General features: G+C 44.5%; 1 pseudogene; it reads right to left on the reverse strand.

Annotated features, from left to right (window-relative positions):
• Positions 1–1325: 1325 nt before the first annotated feature.
• LOC124008282 lies at positions 1326–18466 on the reverse strand (annotated as a pseudogene).
• Between the last annotated feature and the right edge of the window lie 738 nt (positions 18467–19204).

The following is a 19204-nucleotide window of genomic DNA, read 5'->3' on the forward strand; positions in this document are numbered from 1 at the left end:
AAACAGAAAGACATTTTAAATTAATTAGGAAAATAAAATAAAAAGCTACAGAAATGAGTCTCTTTACTCAGTAATAGGGCCATGACTAATAGCACCAAGCACTTTGGCTAACATTAATACAACCATGTTAAATTCATGTAAAGAGCAACATATAACAGCACACTTTTATAGAAATACATTTTGTAGAGGGATCCATCATTAGGGCCATTTCACATCATTAAATGACTGTTTTATTAGTATTTTATGGGCCAATCAAAGTTATAGCAGCTATTTTGTGCTTTAAACATTGGCGTGCGTACCTCATCACAAAGTGTGCTTTCGTGCATATGTACATACACTGCATTGCCAAAAATATGTGGACACCCACTCATCGAACATCTCATTCCAAAATCACGGGCAATAATATGGAGTTCGTCCCCCCTTTGCTGCTATAACAGCCTTCACTATTCTGGGAAGGCTTTCCTCTAGATGTGGGAACATTGCTGCGGGGACTTGCTTCCATTCAGCCAAAATAACATTAGTGAGATCGGGCACTGATGTTGGGCGATTAAGCCTGGCTCGCAGTCAGCGTTTCAATTCATCCCAAAGTTGTTCAATGGGGTTGAGGTCGTGGCTCTGTGTAGGCCAGTCAAGTTCTTCCACACCAATCTTGACAAACCGTTTCTGTATGGACTTCGCTTTGTGAACGGGGGCAGTGTCATGGTGAAACAGGAAAGGGCCTTCCCCAAACGGTTGCCACAAAGTTGGAAGCACAGAATCGTCTAGAACATCATTGCATGTTGTAGCGTTAAGACTTCCCTTCACTGGAACTAAGGGGCCCAAACCATGAAAAACAGCCCCAGACCATTATTCCTCCTTCATCAAACTACAGTTGGCATTATGCATTCAGGCAGATAGCATTCTCCTGGCATCCTCCAAACCCAGATCTGTCTGACGGACTGCCAGATGGTGAAGCGTAATTAATCACTTCAGAGAACGCGTTTCCAGAGTCCAACGGCGGCGAGCTTTACACCACTCCAGCATTGCACATGGTGATCTTAGGCTTGTGTGTGGCTGCTCGGCCATGGAAACCCATTTCATGAAGCTCCCGGACGAACAGTTATGTCGCTGTTGCTTCCAGAGGCAGTTTGGAACTCGGGAGTGAGTGTTGCAACGAAGGACAGACGATTTTTTAAAAAGCGTTTTGTGCTTCAGCAGCCCTGTTCTGTGAGCTCGTGTGGCCTACCACGTCGCGACTTATGATCCTAGACGTTTCCACTTCACAATAACAGCACTTAGTTGAGCAGGGCAGCTCTGTCCACATACATATATATATATTTTTTTTAAAAGTATGTTTATTGACAGCGTCAAGCAACAGAAAATCAAATTAAAATACTGTTTGACTTAAATGGTTGCAAGTTACATTTCTTTGCCCAAAACCATGTGTTTTGTTTCCATTTATGGCATTTATGTTTTACTGTTCAACACCGACTGATGAATCTGGCGCTTCAAGGCAAGCAACAAATGAGTTGAATCTGGCACACTGGACCAAGTTCAACTTTATAGTATTTTCCACTAAAATAAATAAAAAAGGTATGTAGCCACATGCCATCGGCTGCAGTGACTATGTGCAGCAGACATAGAAAACTTTCCTGTCACACAAAACAAAGTTACTGCTGCAAAATTGGGACTGATAAATTTGTCATTGAGAGCGAGAGAAATCAAGCGACAAAAAGTGAGCAAGAGATGGCGCAAGGGAGAGACGTGGAAGTACGGAGAGAGAAAGATGAGAAAAGACTCCGTGGCAGAATGAGACAAATGGAAAAAAAAATTGCATCGTGGTCTTTAAATTTTCGTTAGCTAGTTTGTTTTACATTCAAGTTGAACTGGAGCCACAGCAGACAGACATAAGGGGGGAGAACATACATTATTCTAAGGTTCAGACCGACTGCAAGATATAAATCCTACATTTTCATATTCTTGAAAACACTGCAATCAACAGCTAATAACTGTTTTGTTTATTTGTTTCTTTTTATTTCACCCAAAATATATGACGCTGTCTGTAAAGATTAATTCTATATTTATTTTCTCTGATGAAATGTAATGAATCTATTAACAATCTGAATGTCACAGGATTTCAAGCATGCAATAAAAACCAGAAAAACAAACATTCTTTTAAAGGCCTTAACCCATAGTCATGAGGTCATAGGTGTTGGGTCTGACAGTAGTGATTTAAAGTGGGTATTTTCCATAAAGCCTACTTTTAGCCTACTCGGAGGCAAATCTATGTCCATTTGTCCATTGATTTCCCATACTATCCAAGCACCAGTCCATTCAAGTCTTCAAATCACTGAGCAGGACAATCCTTTAAGACAGATTGTGTGTCAATCCCTGAGATCTGACCATCTAAAAGTCTTTCACACAAAAAGTCACAACAATAAAAAAAGTCTAATCCTCCCCCTTTCTTTTCAGAGCTTCCTCTTCTTCGCTTTCTTCTTCCGTCTCTTCTTGGCCAGGTAGTTAGTGAAGAGGTTAGTCTCCCTATCGTCTTCATCCTCTTCCTCCTTGTACCAGGGTCCCCAAACCCCTCCGTTAAAGTTAGGGTTGGAGCGGGAGTCTTTAGCCGGGTAGCGCACCGGGATGGCCGTCCTATTGTACTGTGCTAGCCTCAATAGCATCTTCTTCACTATGTGTGGGTAGTGTAGTGACAGGTCCACTCGTTCATAGGGGTCTGCTGTGATGTTGAACAGCCAGATGGACTTTCCTCGGTCCCAGCGGATGCGTTCGTTATGCCAGCGGTTGGTCAGAAGTTGACTGGAGAACGTCTGCGGAGGGACCCAGTCGCTGTAGCCCGGCACCCCAGTAAGGAGCTTCCAGTGACCGACCCGGAGGGCGGCACGGATGGCCGTGTTCCAGAGGCCGTAGCCGGCCTTCCAGGATCCATTCTTGGCCTTAGTGTAGATAGGGTCAATGTTGTGTAGGATGTCCTGTCGGGGGGGACGGACGGCCCTCGCTGATGGCCTCCCACACGTCGTACCCGTCCAGGTTGAGGTCTTCGTCCAGAGTCCCCTCCCCCAAGGACACCAGGGTGGGGAACCAGTCTGTGATGTGAATCAACGCCCGACATTGGGTCCCCTTGTTTACAAGCAGGGGACTATGGACGAAGCCTACGGCCCGGATGCCCCCCCTCCCAGTAAGTTGCCTTGCTCCCCCTCAGTGGCCAGTTGTTGCCCCCGGCCATGGGCTGGCCCCCGTTGTCTGACGAATACACTATCACTGTATCGTCATAGAAACCGTAGCGCTTTAGCGCCAGCGTGAGGTTGTGGATGGCCTCGTCCAGGCAGGACACCATGGCGGCGTACTTGCGACGATGTAAGTTAGGGATGGACTTGTAGCGCTCCAGGTAGAGAGCGGGCACCTGTAGCGGGGAGTGGACCGCCTGAAAGGCCAAGTAGAGGAATAAGGGTTTTTGAGGGTTGTGGTGAGCCAGGATGTCCACAGCTTTTTGGGTGAACATCAGGGTTGAGTATTGGCCCCTATCTTGTTCCCAGGCCGCCTCCTCCCCTTCATATAGATCATAGCCACACATGCCAGGACCGTCACATTTATAATGGCTATAGTAATCACCGCTACCCAGCAGGGACCCAAAGAAGGTGTCGAAGCCACGCTGGGTGGGCATGCAGCCGCGTTTGTAGAAGCCCAGGTGCCACTTGCCCACCATGTGGGTGGAGTAGCCCGCCTGCTGGAGTTTTTGTGGTAGTGTGACGTTCTCCAGGGGCAGACAGTTGGCCTGGGTGGGCCGGATGACCGAGTGCTGGAGGCCCGTGTGGATCTGATACCTGCATGGGACACAGAAGAAATGGTGTTAGTCAAATCAACCAATCAAATCTTATCTATGACTTTTTTTTCCACAAAGAGAAAGCCAAGGCGACAGTGGCTAGGAAACACTTCTAGTTTATCTAAACATTAAGAACCAGTGTTTTAAAAAAAATACCATCCTCATCTGGCTGGCCAGAGTATCCAAAACAAGTCACACATCATAAAGCGTTTGCTTACATTTACATCTGAATATAATATATAGTTGCAGTATTATGTTATGACAGGTTCATACATACGCCGCCATGACTCTGCTGTGGTGTTTGGACATTTCCTACCTCCACTTTTTTCTACGCTTGAATTGTAAAGGAGTTTCATGGCATATGATGTGCACACAAATTGCTCCGCATAGGGATAATAGGCTATATTGGATGAGAATATTTGGACAATTTCAACACGCTACTGTATACATTTCCAATAAACTAAACCAAACTCTCCCAAGGTTCTGGTAAATCCATTTAAAAGTTCATGCAGTTCAAGTTTCTAAAACAACAATGAATCCTTTCACAGGCCATTTAAATGCAATGAGACAGCACAGAAAACAGCTTTGCGTAACAGATTACACACATTATGCAATCTAATTGTAATTACAATGGACAGGTTTAAAATGACAGTTGACTGCTTGGGCTAACACAGGCCGGCAACCAGAGAACATAGTGATGCTTGACAGGAGATGCCCAAGAGCAATATGCCAGAGGATGTCGTGGTAATAGTGGTGGGTATCTGGGGGCGAAGAGTGTCAACACGGAAAACCCATCATTCAAGAGTCAAGGCAAGCCAGGAAACGAGAGTTGTGACCTGAAACTAACGATGTTCCTAACTTTCTATATTGCGACGGCCATTTTGGCAACGATCGAGACGGAAAAGAAAGAGACGAATTGTGTAGACTTTGCCTTGGTGTCTCCACGAGGCCGGTGTTATGAGAGTGACAAGAGGCTTTGTGTAGAACAGACCGGAGTTCCCGAAAAAGGACCACCTGCCTATTGTCATGAGCAAGGAAATAGTAAACAATCAAAAAGTCCAGAGGTAATAGTTCCCCTAGTGGTAACGATCAAACCCCAGACAAACCAAAAGTTACTGTGTGTGCAGTATTTGTTGACACAGCTACTGCCTATGTACACACGTCTTATTCTGAAAGCATCTCTTTGTGCTTCGCGAGTACCTAAAACCAGTCGGTGATTGTATTTGGCAGTGGGAATAAGGTCGGTTTCGTCATATCAGACCATGTAAATACTGCAAACATTTGGTTTTAAAATTGAGCACTTAAGTCTCGGGAATGTAATCAAGGAAGGCAATATTCTGTTAGTAACGTGAAGTCAAAAGCTGCACCTACCTTCATGTACAATGACATAGTGACTGATTCCTGGCGAGGTTACCCATGCTCGACCCCGGGAGCTACAAAGCTAGTCTTTTTTTAAAAGCGGGTCCTCCAATGTCTCGAGGTGACGGCCCGTCTTGGCTCAGAAAGCGAAGCAGCCTGGGACATTGGAGCCGGTCTCGGTAGTAATTACGTCCGACTCTCCTGTGCTGCTTTTGGACGGAGAAAGCCAGGCTACTTCAAATCCATCATCGTCCTTTACTTCGCTCTCATCCCTCTCTCCTGCTGCCAATGGCAAAACAGGCAACCACTCACTAAGGCAACCACTCACTTAGGCAACCACTCACTAAGGCGAGGTAGAGAAAATAAGAAGTTGGTGTGCACTTTGAAAAAAAAAAGGAGGCTTTGGCCAGAAGGAAGCCAGGAGGTGGACAATCGAACCTAAGGCTTCCTTAGCAGGGTCTATACTTTTCACAGCGGTATTGCAAGCACTGCAGCTCTCTGTGCAGAGTCACTCCTGGGGATCCAAATCTATGCTTTTCATGTGGAATTATACCTCCCCTCACACAAAAACAACCCATGCTTACACAGAGTATGTACATGTACGCACGCGATCCCCTCCACACAGCACAGCTTGGCTGGTCATCGTCCTACGCTTGAAGTCATTGGTCGGTGCTCCTGGTTCAGTTTGGGCTAGGTTTACGATGTGTAGGATCTGCAGGTTAAAGCGGCAGGAGTTGATTTTTAAACTTTTCCACGGCCCCCCCCCCCCCCAAAAAAAAACTCGCTTATTCACACTTGGACATAGCCCTGTACAGGTCTTTGCATGCGTTTTTTTGCATACTGCATCTTGGAAGTGCAAATACTGTGGAGTACACACTACAGTGACACCTTGCCCTAGATTTAACTTTAATAATTTAAAAAACATGGACTAGCCTAAGTTTTAGGGAAACTGGCTAATAATTCCCTTGAGAAACTGAAAGTTAGAAATGCTGTTGAGTTGATGAAACACAGGGACGTTCGAAGAGGTTTTAGACTTAATTGGTTATTCCCTGAGGTACATGTAATTCACTTAATACTGTCACACAATATTAAAACGGTCAGACACAAGCTGAACAGTTTGCAAAATGGCATAATGATTGGTGTGTGTGTGTGCACAAGCTGTGTTTGTATGTGTAAAGCCGCTTTGTGCGCATGTTTGTAAGCTTATTTGTGCATGCGTGTGTGCGTATGTCTGTGTGCTTGTTTGTATGCTAAAATGACAGAACATGGTTTTGCTAATGGACCTCGGGAGAGGGTAATGGCGTAGTCTCTCTGGCAGTCCAGAACTCCCTACCATACAGTATTCTATGCCTCAGGAGTCATTCAGGTGGGAGGACCATCTTACTGAAGAACTGAACAGCTCCTTCTCCTCCTCCTACAATTCACTGCATGGCAGATGTGTCTCAATGAACGCTGCACAGTCGCTACGGTAGTAAAAAATGTCGTTCACAACACACCTCCCACTGGGCACACACACACACACACACACACACCAGGTGAATCAGCGCCATTTCCACGTCATTTCAATTCAATTACGTTGAACCTACATGGACCAGACGTTGAATTGACATCTGTAGCCAGTGTGCTGCTGGCAGTGTTGTTGTTTGGTCCCATCGCCAGCAGACTGTAGTGGAGTTACATGCAACACGCAGGGATAGAGTCATAAGTAGAGTATATACACCCAACATCTGGCATCCAAAACCTAAAGATCCTCTAGTGTCTTTTCAAAGGAGAAGGCTGGGTTAACCTTTTACTGCAGTGGGCTAAAAATCAGGGTCACACAAGAGTTGTTCTTGGTAGTCTTAAAACACATTTACTTTGAAACGGGAGTGTACACCTCACACACGGTTATGGGCTTACAAAAAAAGGAAGACGCCTGTACCATGTCAGATATAGGGCGTCCCAATATTACACATCACAAAACTGTTAAGTATAAAAGTATGTACAAGTATAAAAACATTTAACAAACACGCCACTAGGTCATTCTGACTGCAAGAAAGACCTACGTAGGTCTGAGTGGCTCCTAGGATTATTTTTTAAATATTTTTTTAAAGTATTTTATTTTACCTTTATTTAACTAGACAAGTCAGTTAAGAACAAATTCTTAACTGACAGTGGAAACACTGCCTTGTTCAGGAGCAGAACGACAGATTTTTACCTTATCAGCTCGGGGATTCGCTCTTGCAACCTTTCAGTTACTAGTCCAAACGCTCGAACAACTAGGCTACCTGCCACCCCACTAGGCTACCTGCCGCAAACAAGTGAAGTGGGCAGTTTAAAATGCTATATAAACTTTAAGATGTAAGATTTAACATGTTAGTGAATCAGAATTCATCTATGAGGATAGAAATGACCATTCAGTGGGGCACTACTACGGGATCTGGGATGACAACCAGATTGTGTGTTGCTTTCACGTGGGTCTGGGATGATCACGTCTCACCAGTTAGTGGTCTGAGTAGGGGCCTCTCAAAATCGCCACAACAAAACACACTGGGGTGGATAGAGGCATTGTTGCCCCGGGCGATCATTAACTGGATCCAATATGGATCAAATTAACTAATATAGTGATGGAAAAAAATAAGCCAAGGGAAAAGCAACATCTGTCTTTGGGTAGAGACCAGAGAGACAATCAAGCAAGCTCTTTTGGTGGTCCATGGTGGAACTTGGCGCCGAACGCGTAGGCTTTGACTAGAGCTGAATCTGAACCCCAATTGCCATTATATAGTCAGTGACATACGTTGAAGTGAACTCAAGACTTCACAACTGCAGATAATAAATGTGCAGAGAAAACTTTAGTTTCCATCTATATGCCATCTCTCCGTTTAGCGCTTTTCACAAGCAATTATACGTCCATGTTTACTCTTCATTTGCCCATAAATGTCTATTAAAAAACGTGCCGTTTCTGGAAGGTTTTCTGCTCCATTATCTTCATTCTCAGCCAGACGTGGACCAGCTTGTATACATTCCACTGGCGTATAAGATTAGATTTTCCATTCCTTCAAACTTCATTTGTTTTTATTTGTCCAGCTTCGTATTAAAAAGCCAAGGATTGAAATCTGGGATTGAGAGGAAGGGACAATGTCTCCCTGAGGGCATATTTTTCTGCGGATTTTTAAAGCCACACAAAATCACAATGCAACAACACAGTTCGAAAAAGGACAGATGCACGTCAGCGCTGTGTGTGTGTGTATAATATAAGAGTCTCTTATGTGTTCATCCGAAAGGTAGAGTGTGCCGTGTGAAAGAGAGCAAGTGTGTGTGTGTGAGCGCATGTGTGTTTCTGTGAGTGCGTATGCGTGTGACTGCACGAATTCATCTACGTATGAGAGAGAGTGTGTGAATTCACCATATAATCCTAACCCTCCAGAGAGTCCTATGGGATGCTGGTGCTCACATACCAAAAGGTTACAGGCGTGTAATGAGAATGTCACGCTACGCAGTCTCTCATCCCTAAAACAGATCAGTCATCTAAAACAAAAGCTCTTGACGTGGACTGGAATTCAAAAGTATCCTGGTCTATATCTATGGCATTTCAAGGGAATGGGTCATTGGCCTTGAATTTGTGTGGGTCTTGAGTGGTTGAAGGACATTTCTGCTTTCTAGTCTTTATGGGCCCGTACATTTTTTTTTTTTATAATGACTGGTGTAGTGAGCGTATTCAATGTGCCTCCCACCCTGTCGCATACAGCCCGTTTACAGACCCTCATTAACATCTTATGGCACGAGCTCATGGTTCTTCCCTACTTTAAGTCCATATCAACCAAATTACACTACAGCCACAATCGCAAAACACCCATTGTAAATCACACCATCTATCACCCTGGTTTATTTGTACACAACCGCTGGGCCACTGGACCAACAAATCACAACAAGCCATTAAAACTCAACAAGTGCAGCTTGCAATCACAGAATCCCACAAGGCACAACGGGGATACCACTACTAGGCTACACAACCACTGGGTTCTAGGCCTATACCAGGTTTCAAACCATCACTATCCCTGGGCCTGGGCCCGGGCCCGGCTCCATGTGCCAACCCCTCGGAACTGTTCCACGTCCTCCCCACATATGGTTTGAATAAGCAGCCTCTCCTCGGCTCTCGAAAGCTAATGAAATTTAGCCTTGGAGCGGTGTGGGTTCCCTCGCTTATTCCCCTTCCTCCCTTTCGACTTGATCCGACTGGACCGCCCCTTCAATCGCACTTCTGCTGCGCCCTCTTTGGCACTCGTCCTCTTTAACCCATCCAGGACTCAAAACACTATAGATTCCCAAGCTCTTATCCAGACCCTCCCTTAAACCGTCATTCCCTTATTCACACGTTGACCTTGCTTCACATATGCACAGGTTCACTTCGTCAAGCGACCCAGTATGCAGTCACTCTGCAACCCAGTGTGCTGGGATGGAGTGAGTGTACAGGGTGAAGGAAAGGGTAGAAGGTGCAACAAGAGTGAGGGTACAGGGTGAAGGAGAGCGAGATGTACAAAGAGAGCGCAACAGCTCAGTGAAGCGACATGGGGATGGGTGAGTGAGAGGGGAAGCTGGGTGACTGTGGACAGTCTCTGCATGGGGTCTGGAGAAGTGGAAGGTGAAACTTGACGGGTGAGAGGGCAAAAAGGGGAGAAAAAAAGAAAAAAAAAAAAAAAAAAAAAGAGTAGCTCTGTGCAAATAAACCACGGCTCTGCCCGCGGTTTGTTAGAGTTACAACTTACAGCGCCTTGACACCAAGACAGCACAGTGTTTGGTTTTGTGAAGCTGCCTTTATCCATTGGTGATGTCCTCCACGCAACCCAGAAGCCACTGTGGGGCACATTCCTGATCATTTGTTTGTTGATGGATGGAGGTTCATCGGCGATGTGGGCCTTTGATAGCTAAACAGAATGTAGCTTTACGCCGATTCCACCGGAGTCATCCCCCGTGGGAAGTAGAAAGAGAGGAACTGATAGGTGTGTGAGAGAGAAAAGAAAGCGTTTCGGGAGATAGAGGGGGGGGGGGGTATTCTGGCTATTTTCTCAATAGTTTTTATTCAGACTAGTCACGTAAATCTTTATAAAAAGGAGCGTCTGAGAATGTAATAGTGAATGTAGACTACAGCAACGAGACATAATTCAAGTCCATTTTAACACTACCTGACAAACAGCTGCGAGGTTGTGAAGTTTCCAAAGTTCTGGCAAAAATTCAATCAGTTGTCTTTTATGAATGCCTAATTCCACATCCGTGTACTAAACACCTTTGACAGAGGCCACACATCAGCTCTGTCCGGACACGTTTTGTCGTCATGTCTCTCAAGCTGTGAAATACGCACATCTTTGATACTACCGGGTGTGTTTACAAAACTTTCAGAAAAATGTCCTATCCTATCTGCTAGACAAGGCGGTTAAGTTATTTCAGAGAACCTGGTCTTGAGCACCAGCCAGTCTCATACGCATTTCCACAGACATAGTCCACATTCTTAGACTTTAATAAGGAATGCCATAACCGCTGCCAGGTCAATGCAACCTATGCCCTTTCCTTGGTACAACTCCTCACTTTCCCAGGAGTGAATTACTGAGTAGTAGAGTGAGAGTTCATGGGGTTTGAAGAGCCCTATAAGTCGAGGGCTGTTGTTGAACTTGGGAGGCAAATGCTCAACTGAAGAGGTCGAGGTGCTTCGATTCAGAGCTGCCGTAGCAATTTGTTATGCAGCACCTGTCACTGGGGGGGGCTTTACCTTTGTACGAACAGCAGCAGCACAAATGGGGTTCACTTGTCTGTCTCCATCTCTTCTCCATTACTGACCCCATATTGAGCAGGTCGCTTAAGGGTATTTTTAGGCCGCCTATGTCCAAACAGTAGAAAATATATATATATCATTTTGGGATGGAATATTTTCTGAGTGTAAACTTATATAAAAGTATGTATAAGAGAACTAACAATCAACTAAATAAAACAGGCTGGTCTCAGACTAGATGTAAATATCTGAAACACTCAAATTAGTATGATATGTAACCATAGCAAGCGTAACATAAGACAGATGGTTACTTAAGGCATAAACATGGTGGTTGATCAGGGTGGGCGTATAATGTGAATGTGGAGAGGTGGGACAAAAGTCGTGAGTTTGAATCACAACACGGACAACTTTAGCATTTTAGCTACTACTACTTAACACATTTTTTGCTACTTTGCAACTACTTAGCATGTTCACTAACCCTTCCCCTAACACTTTTAGCTAACCCTCTAACCTAACCTTAACCCATAGCCTAGCTAATGTTAGCCAGCTAGCTAGAATTCACAACATATAATACAAATTGTAATTCGTAACATACCATACTAAATGGAGTGTCTCGAATTTACACACAGAATATACAAAAATGCTCTGAGACCAGGTTGAAATGAAAGCTCGACAGTCAGGGAGAATCAAAAATCAAAAATTAAAATTATGCATTCAGGGGTATTTCTGTCATGGTATGGGGACCCTGTTGATTTTATTATAATGTTTGAGTCACTCAGATAGCGCAAGACATGGCAAAATGTGTAGTACTGCAGGAAATTCGCTTTAAAACTGCAGTTTCTCCCTCTCAGCCTCATGGCCCACAGGAGGGCCTTTACAATTTTAAATGGAGTTTAATGAGGTGAAGACAGAAATACATTTTTAAAGAAAGCTGCGATTTCAGTGTCTTGCATGCTGCCACCACCTGATCTCTGCAAATGAAGGACCTGAGGCCAGAAGACAGTGGGCGCTTGTGTGTGAAGGATCAAGTCTGGGCCTCTCTCTGGTATCCACGTGTTGCATTAAAAGCAAAAGGGAGAGTGGTTGAGTGGGACAGACAACATTTGACCTGGCCATCTCTAATCCTGCACAACAAGCCGAGTGGATTGAGTCGATTCTGGAAAGCCCTCACGACTCAAAAGACCATTGTCACCATCACAACGATCGCTTCTCTTTTCAGGACCAGTGACCGGAATGATAGTGTGTGGGCATGGTAGTAGGTGGGGGCCCAGCGGGGTTTAGAGAGATTGTGACGTTTGTGCAGGCCTACTCCTGGACTAAAAAGCACATTGAAATGGAGAGTGCTAACACAGTCCAGAAAGAGGCTTCATCAGCCTTCATGCGAGATTATTTTCTTCAGACAATCCTTCCACCGAAAAGGCTCAACAACAGCTCTTACTACGCAAACACAGCAGACGAAACACATGGTAATATATTTATTTCTCACCAGAATAACGCACTCACCTCGTCCCTGCAATGCCCAGTCAGTGGCGGTGCCATGGGGGGAGGGAAAAGGGAGGAGGAAATGGCTGATATTACCTCGACTTGTTCTTCATTACCATACATGTCAACATGCCCCGGGATATCTGGATATTTTGACCTGTCAGTCCCCTGGGTAGAACTTAATATTTACGAGGCAAGACAACCTGTCCATCTAGAGACCGTTGGAAAAAAAAATAATAATTCAAACTACAGCCCTCTGGTGTTTAGCTGTGGTTTACAATTGGGGCGCAACAATAACAACTGGAATTTAAATTGAGCGTCAGATTCCGTTGATTGCCACGCCAACCAGCCCAAAACCCCCCAAAAAACAAGTACGCCTCAAAAAAGGGACCCTAAGCGGCGAGCAAAAGTTTAGAGATCACAACAACCGCCCTTTCAGCACGATATTCAAGTTACTATATTGCAGGCCACAAAAGGGGAAAAGCATTGACATCTTGACATTTTAACGGCCCTATAGAATGGATCATGGGACAGACATCTGCTGAAATCCCACCGCAAAGGCATGGAAGGGAAATCCAGTCTGGTCCCTCCAATATACAGCACATAGCAGTACCGTAGCTCTCCTCACATTTCTATCCATTAGTAAAACACACACACACAAAGGGCCCTTAATCTCCTCTTTGGAGGACACTGTTCAGTTTCAAAACATAGATTATTTTTTTTTTTTTTTAAAACACCACCACTATTGCTATCATCCTTTCAGGAGTAGCCTGGTAACAACAGTATATACACCCCGACATTTCCATATGTACAACGGGGGTGGGTGGAGTGGGCAACATGGGAGACACTTTTTTTACACAATTTGCCAGAATAGGTGCCCAGGCAGACACTATAGGCGCAACTGAACTATCACATTTACATAAGTACTCGGACCCTTTACTCAGTACCTTGTTGAAGCACCTTTGGCAGCGGTTAGACTCGAGTGGTCTTGGGTATGACGCTACAAGCTTGGCACGCCTGTATTTGGGGAGTTTTTCCCAATTCTTCTCTGCAGATCCTCTCAAAGCTCGGTCAGGTTGGATGGGGAGCGTCACTGCACAGCTATTTTCACGTCTCTCCAGAGATGTTTGATTGGGTTCATGTCCAGGCTCTGGCTGGGCCACTCAAGGACATTCAAAGACTTGTCCCGAAGTCACTCTTGGCTGTGTGCTTAGGGTCGTTTTCCTGTTAGAATGTGAACATTCGCCCCAGTCTGAGGTCCTGAGTTCTCTGGTTTTCATCAAGGATCTCTGTGTACTTTGCTCCGTTCATCTTTCACTCAATCCTGACTGATCTCCCAGCCACTAAAAACATTCCACAGCATGATGCTGCCACCACCATGCTTCACCGTAGGGATGGTGCCAGGTTTCCTCCAGACGTGACGCTTGGCATTCAGGCCAAAGAGTATCATTTTGGTTTCATCAGACCAGAGAATCTTGTTTCTCATGGTCTGAGAGTCTTTAGGTGACTTTTGGTAAACTCCAAGCAGGCTGTCGTGTGCATTTCACTGAGGAGTGGTCTAGCCACTCTACCATAAAGGCCTGATTGGTGGAGTGCTGCAGAGATGGTTGTCCCATCTCCACACAGGAACTCTGTCAGAGTGACCATTGGGTTCTTGGTCACCTCCCTGACCAAGACCCTTCTCCCCCGATTTCTCAGTTTGGCCAAGCAGCCAGCTCTAGGAAGAGTCTTGGTGGTTCCAAACTTCTTCCATTTAAGAATGATGGAGAGCACAGTGTTCTTGGGGACCTTCAATGCTGCAGAAATGTTTTGGTACACTTTCCCAGATCTGTGCCTTCACAATATCCTGTCTCGGAGCTCCAAGGACAATTGATTTGACCTCATGGCTTGGTTTTTACTCTGACATGCACTGTCAACTGTGGGACCTTTCTATAGACAGGTGTGTGCCTTTCCAAGTCATGTCCAATCAATTGAATTTACCACAGGTGGACTCCAATCAAGTTGTAGAAACATCTCAAGGATGATCAAGGGAAACAGGATGCGCCTGAGATCAAATCCCACAGCAAAGGGTCTGAATACTTGTGTAAATAAGGTATTTATTTTTAAATGATTTGCAAAAATGTCTAAAAAACCTGTTTTGGCTTTGTCATTATGGGGTATTGTGTGTAGATTGACGAGAAAACACATTTAGGAATAAGTAACGTAACACAATGTGGAAAAAGTCACGGGGTCTCAGTACTTTCCAAATGCACTGCATCTGTAGCGTTTTCCTCTGTGGACCCAGACGGTTGCTATAGCGGCTCCACTTGCAGACAGTTAAGTTGTTACTGTGCATCTTTGTTCTCCAGCACTCAATTGGGCATTTTGAAATGTGGATCTTGAAGCAATCAAATGTATTTTATAAAGCCCTTCTTACATCAGCAGTTGTCACAAGGTGCTTATAAAAGAAACCGGGCCTTCAACAAGAAAAAGGGCAAGCAGTGCAGATTTAGAAGAGCTAGTGGCTAGGAAAAACTCCTTAGAGGTGCAGGGACCTAGGAAGAAACCTAGAGAGGAACCAGGTGTGTGAGAGTGAGTGAGTGAGTGAGTGAGTGAGTGAGTGAGTGAGTGAGTGAGTGAGTGAGTGAGTGAGTGAGTGAGTGAGTGAGTGAGTGAAACAGCCGATTCAAAGCAGTCATTGTTGCACTTTATATTGTGTGCGGTTGCATGCATTTGGGTGTCTTGAGAACACACCGTAACTGAAGTCTGTCTGCATAGCCTTTCAAGTCACATTGCGCTTGCATGCAGACGTGGGATACTTCCAAGGGCTCTTCTATTATGCTCCAGTGAAACACAGTCATAACGCTCCAATGGACCTTAGTCTCGAGCAAGTTAGCCAACAATTAAGCCTCCCATGCACAATTCATTTTGACTATTGATCACCTCGCATATATAGGGCAGGCTAATTAGTGGAAATAAGTAAATCAGTCTGAAGAAGACAATAACCCCCCTTCCCCTGGGATGCAGGTGGAATGGTCACCTCTTGACTTTATAACACTTTAACACACTCAGTGCATAGGCCCAGCCTGGTCTCATAGATTAGACATAACATAGTAAACATACATACAGGACACTGAAATGAGTTAGTTAGATACTTTGCAACTTTCCACTTGGCTACCCCTACCAACAGCTCTGTACCCCCCACAGCAACTTGCCCAAGCCTCCCCCATTTCTCCTTCACCCAAATCGAGACAGCTGATGTTCTGAAAGAGCTGCAAAATCTGGACCCCTACAAATCAGCCGGGCTAGACAATCTGGACCCTCTCTTTCTAAAGGTATCTGCCGCAATTGTTGCAACCCCTATTACTAGCCTGTTCAACCTCTCTTTGGTATCATCTGAGATTCCCAAAGATTGGAAAGCTGCCGAGGTCATCCCCCTCTTCAAAGGGGTAGACACTCTAGACCCAAACTGTTACAGACCTATATCTATCCTACCCTGCCTTTCTAAGGTCTTGGAAAGCCAAACAGATCACCGACCATTTCGAATATCACCGTACCATCTCCGCTATGCAATCTGGTTTCCGAGCTGGTAATGGGTGCACCTCAGCCATGCTCAAGGTCCTAAACAATATCATAACCACCATCGATAAAAGACAATACTGTGCAGCCTTATTCATCGACCTGGCCAAAGCTTTCGACTGTCAACCACCGCATTCTTATCGGCAGACTCAACAGCCTTGGTTTCTCAAATGACAGAGTTCAGTGTGTCAAATCGGAGGGCCTGTTGTCCGGACCTCTGGCAGTCTATGGGGGTGCCACAGGATTCAATTCTCAGGCTGACTCTTTTCTCTGTATACATCAATGTCGTCGCTCTTGCTGCTGGTGATTCTCTGATCCACCTCTACACAGACGACACCATTCTGTATACTTCTGGCCCTTCTTTGGACACTATGTTAACAACCCTCCAGACGAGCTTCAATGCCATTACAACTCCCCATCCGTGGCCTCAAACTGCTCTTAAATGAAAGTAAAACTAAAATGCATGCTCTTCAACCAATCACTGCCTGCCCGTTTAGCATCACTACTCTGGACGGTTCTTACTTAGAATATGTGGACAACTACAAATACCTAGGTTTCTAGGACCGGCTTCCTATTTCACGCACCAGCAGGTATATTTCACTGGTCACCCCAAAGCCAATTCCTCATTTGGCCGCCTTTCCTTCCAGTTCTCTGCTGCCAATGACTGGAACGAATTGCAAAAATAGCTGAAGTTGGAGACATATCTCCCTCCTTAACTTTAAGCATCAGCTGTCAGAGCAGCTTACAGATCATTGCACCTGTACATAGCCCATCTGTAAATAGCCCACCCAACTACCCAACTTTGCACCCCAGTATCTCTACTTGCACATTCATCTTCTGCACATCTATCACTCCAGTGTTTAATTGCTAAATTGTAATTATTTCTCCACTATGGCCTATTTATTGCCATACCTCCCTAATCCTACTACATTTGCACACACTGTATATAGACTTTTCTATTGTGTTATTGACTGTACGTTTGTTTATTCCATTTGTAACTCTGTTGTTGTTTGTGTCGCAATGCTTTGCTTTATCTTGGCCAGGTCGCAGTTGTAAATGAGAACTTTACCTGGTTAAATAAAAGGTCAAATAAATCAAATGTAAAAAAACTACTTAGCACTACCTAACCCTTTCCCTAACCGAACATCCTAACCGAACATCTATCAACCCAAAGGTTGTGAGGTTGAATCTCACCACAGGCAACTTTATAATTTTAGCAACTACTTACTACTTTGCAAAGACGGTGCATGTTAACTAAACCTTCCCCTAACGCTTTAACCTAACTCCTAAACTCAACCCTAACCGCTAGCCTTGCTAACGTTAGCCAGCTAAAATTATTGTATGTTTTGCAAATTCATAACAGATTGGACATTTTTTCAAATTCATAAAATATCATACGAAATGGGTAATGGACATCCACAATTGAATACATACCATACGAAATGTAACATACTGTGTCATACTAAATGAAGCATCTCGGATTTACGTACAGAATAATACGAAATGCTCTAAGACCAGGTTGACTGACCACAACTGAATACCCACGAGACAGGAGGTTCAACTCACCTGCCAGTCATCAATTGACTCCTGGAAGGGCTACAGAGAGGCTGCACATAGTAATTCTCCAGTTTCACTCCCTGCGCTGCCAGCCTGTCCAGAGTTGGGGTTTTGATCTCGGACCCATGGTAGCCCACATCCCGGAAGCCCTGGTCATCAACCAGGATGAAAATTATGTGTGGTTGAGTGGTCTTGTCACGATTACTCACTCGGTTCTGCGAATTGCCATTCCAATTTCCCCACGACATCTGATAACCACATGTCAGTGAAGTAAACGCGAATAAACTCGCCAGGACACTGAAGATAACCATCTTCATCCCCGACGTTTACACTGCATCAAAAACCAAACCACTCGAATCATTGTGTTAGTCTTGAGTAAAAAAAAATATATATATATATAATTAAGCGATCGTTGGTTTGCTACATTGCAACAAAGTTATTGGCAGTGGTTGTCATGGTGGACAACGAGCGAATGCGGTGGAGCGTTGCACATGTCCCGGTGTAGCAGCCCTTGGAAATTGTGTTAGCATTGTCCTCAATGGCCTACTCTCATACTCTAGCCCGATGACAACGTTCGTGTTCAGTAGCCGACGAGAATAGCAGTCCAGTCCTTTCAAATGCTGCAACACGCGTGTTTGAAGTCCCCACCATTAAAACGTTCATCCAAAGTTCTGCCACGCAAAACATCTTCCCGTCGGAATGCTCTATTCCTCGTTTGAAACGTGGCTCCTCTTACCAAAACCGTTGAATCAACTTCACTCTTCACTTAAAACTGTGTTGCATCAATCGCGAACCTCACTTGTGTTTCTTCTAGGACGTGAGAGATTTGACAGGTCCTTCTCTCTCAGCAATGAGTCTGTTTTAGAAACAACCGCTGGCAGCTGTAGGGGCTGTGTGTGTGCGCTCCACCATCAAAGTCCACACATTTAAATGGATGGGGGAGTACAAAGAGCATTTGGATCAACCTATTGATTGGGTTGTGACAGTGTGGATTATACAACGGGTGGGTATAATCCTGAATGCTGATTGGTTTAAACCGCATTCCACAAATTTCCGATGGCTAAATCTATGACGTTGAAATGCCCATTTGCACTGTTCCGTCTGATCACGCAATCCACTGTTTTATCAGCCCAGCCAGGCAATTTATAAACTTGATCTCCACTATAAAAAGCATTTAAAAAATCTTGAATCATTAGCTCATTGTTATGGATGTATCCAAATAGAAAACAGTTCATGCAAATGAAGCTACTTTGCTGTTATTCTGGCTGCACTTTTTGATTAGACTGTAAATTAGCCGTTGTTGGCTAGCTAGCATACAAGGGATAAGAACATTGCCAGCCAGTATGGCAATGTAACATTTAAAACCAATGACTGTCGTGTCCATAGATTCAGAACAAAAGCACTGAATGACTGTATGGTCTGCCCCTGGAGACAGTCAAAACGTTTGTAATAACAGTGTTGGGGAGATAAATAATCATCTATTGCAAATGGAGGAAAAACGTACGTGGTCTGTATTTTCATTTTAACATTTTTAAAACATAACAGTTGGAAGCATTCCATAATGAAGACTTCAACCAACGCTCTGATGTCTAGATATGCCATTTATTTATGGAAGGCAATAACTCGCAGAGATAAGGACAGCTTTTTCATTTGAAGATCATTTAAAAACATTTTTTTTTAATAATTCA

This window comes from Oncorhynchus gorbuscha, linkage group LG21 (genome assembly GCF_021184085.1).
Source record: "Oncorhynchus gorbuscha isolate QuinsamMale2020 ecotype Even-year linkage group LG21, OgorEven_v1.0, whole genome shotgun sequence".
NCBI classification, from domain to species: Eukaryota; Metazoa; Chordata; class Actinopteri; order Salmoniformes; family Salmonidae; genus Oncorhynchus; species Oncorhynchus gorbuscha.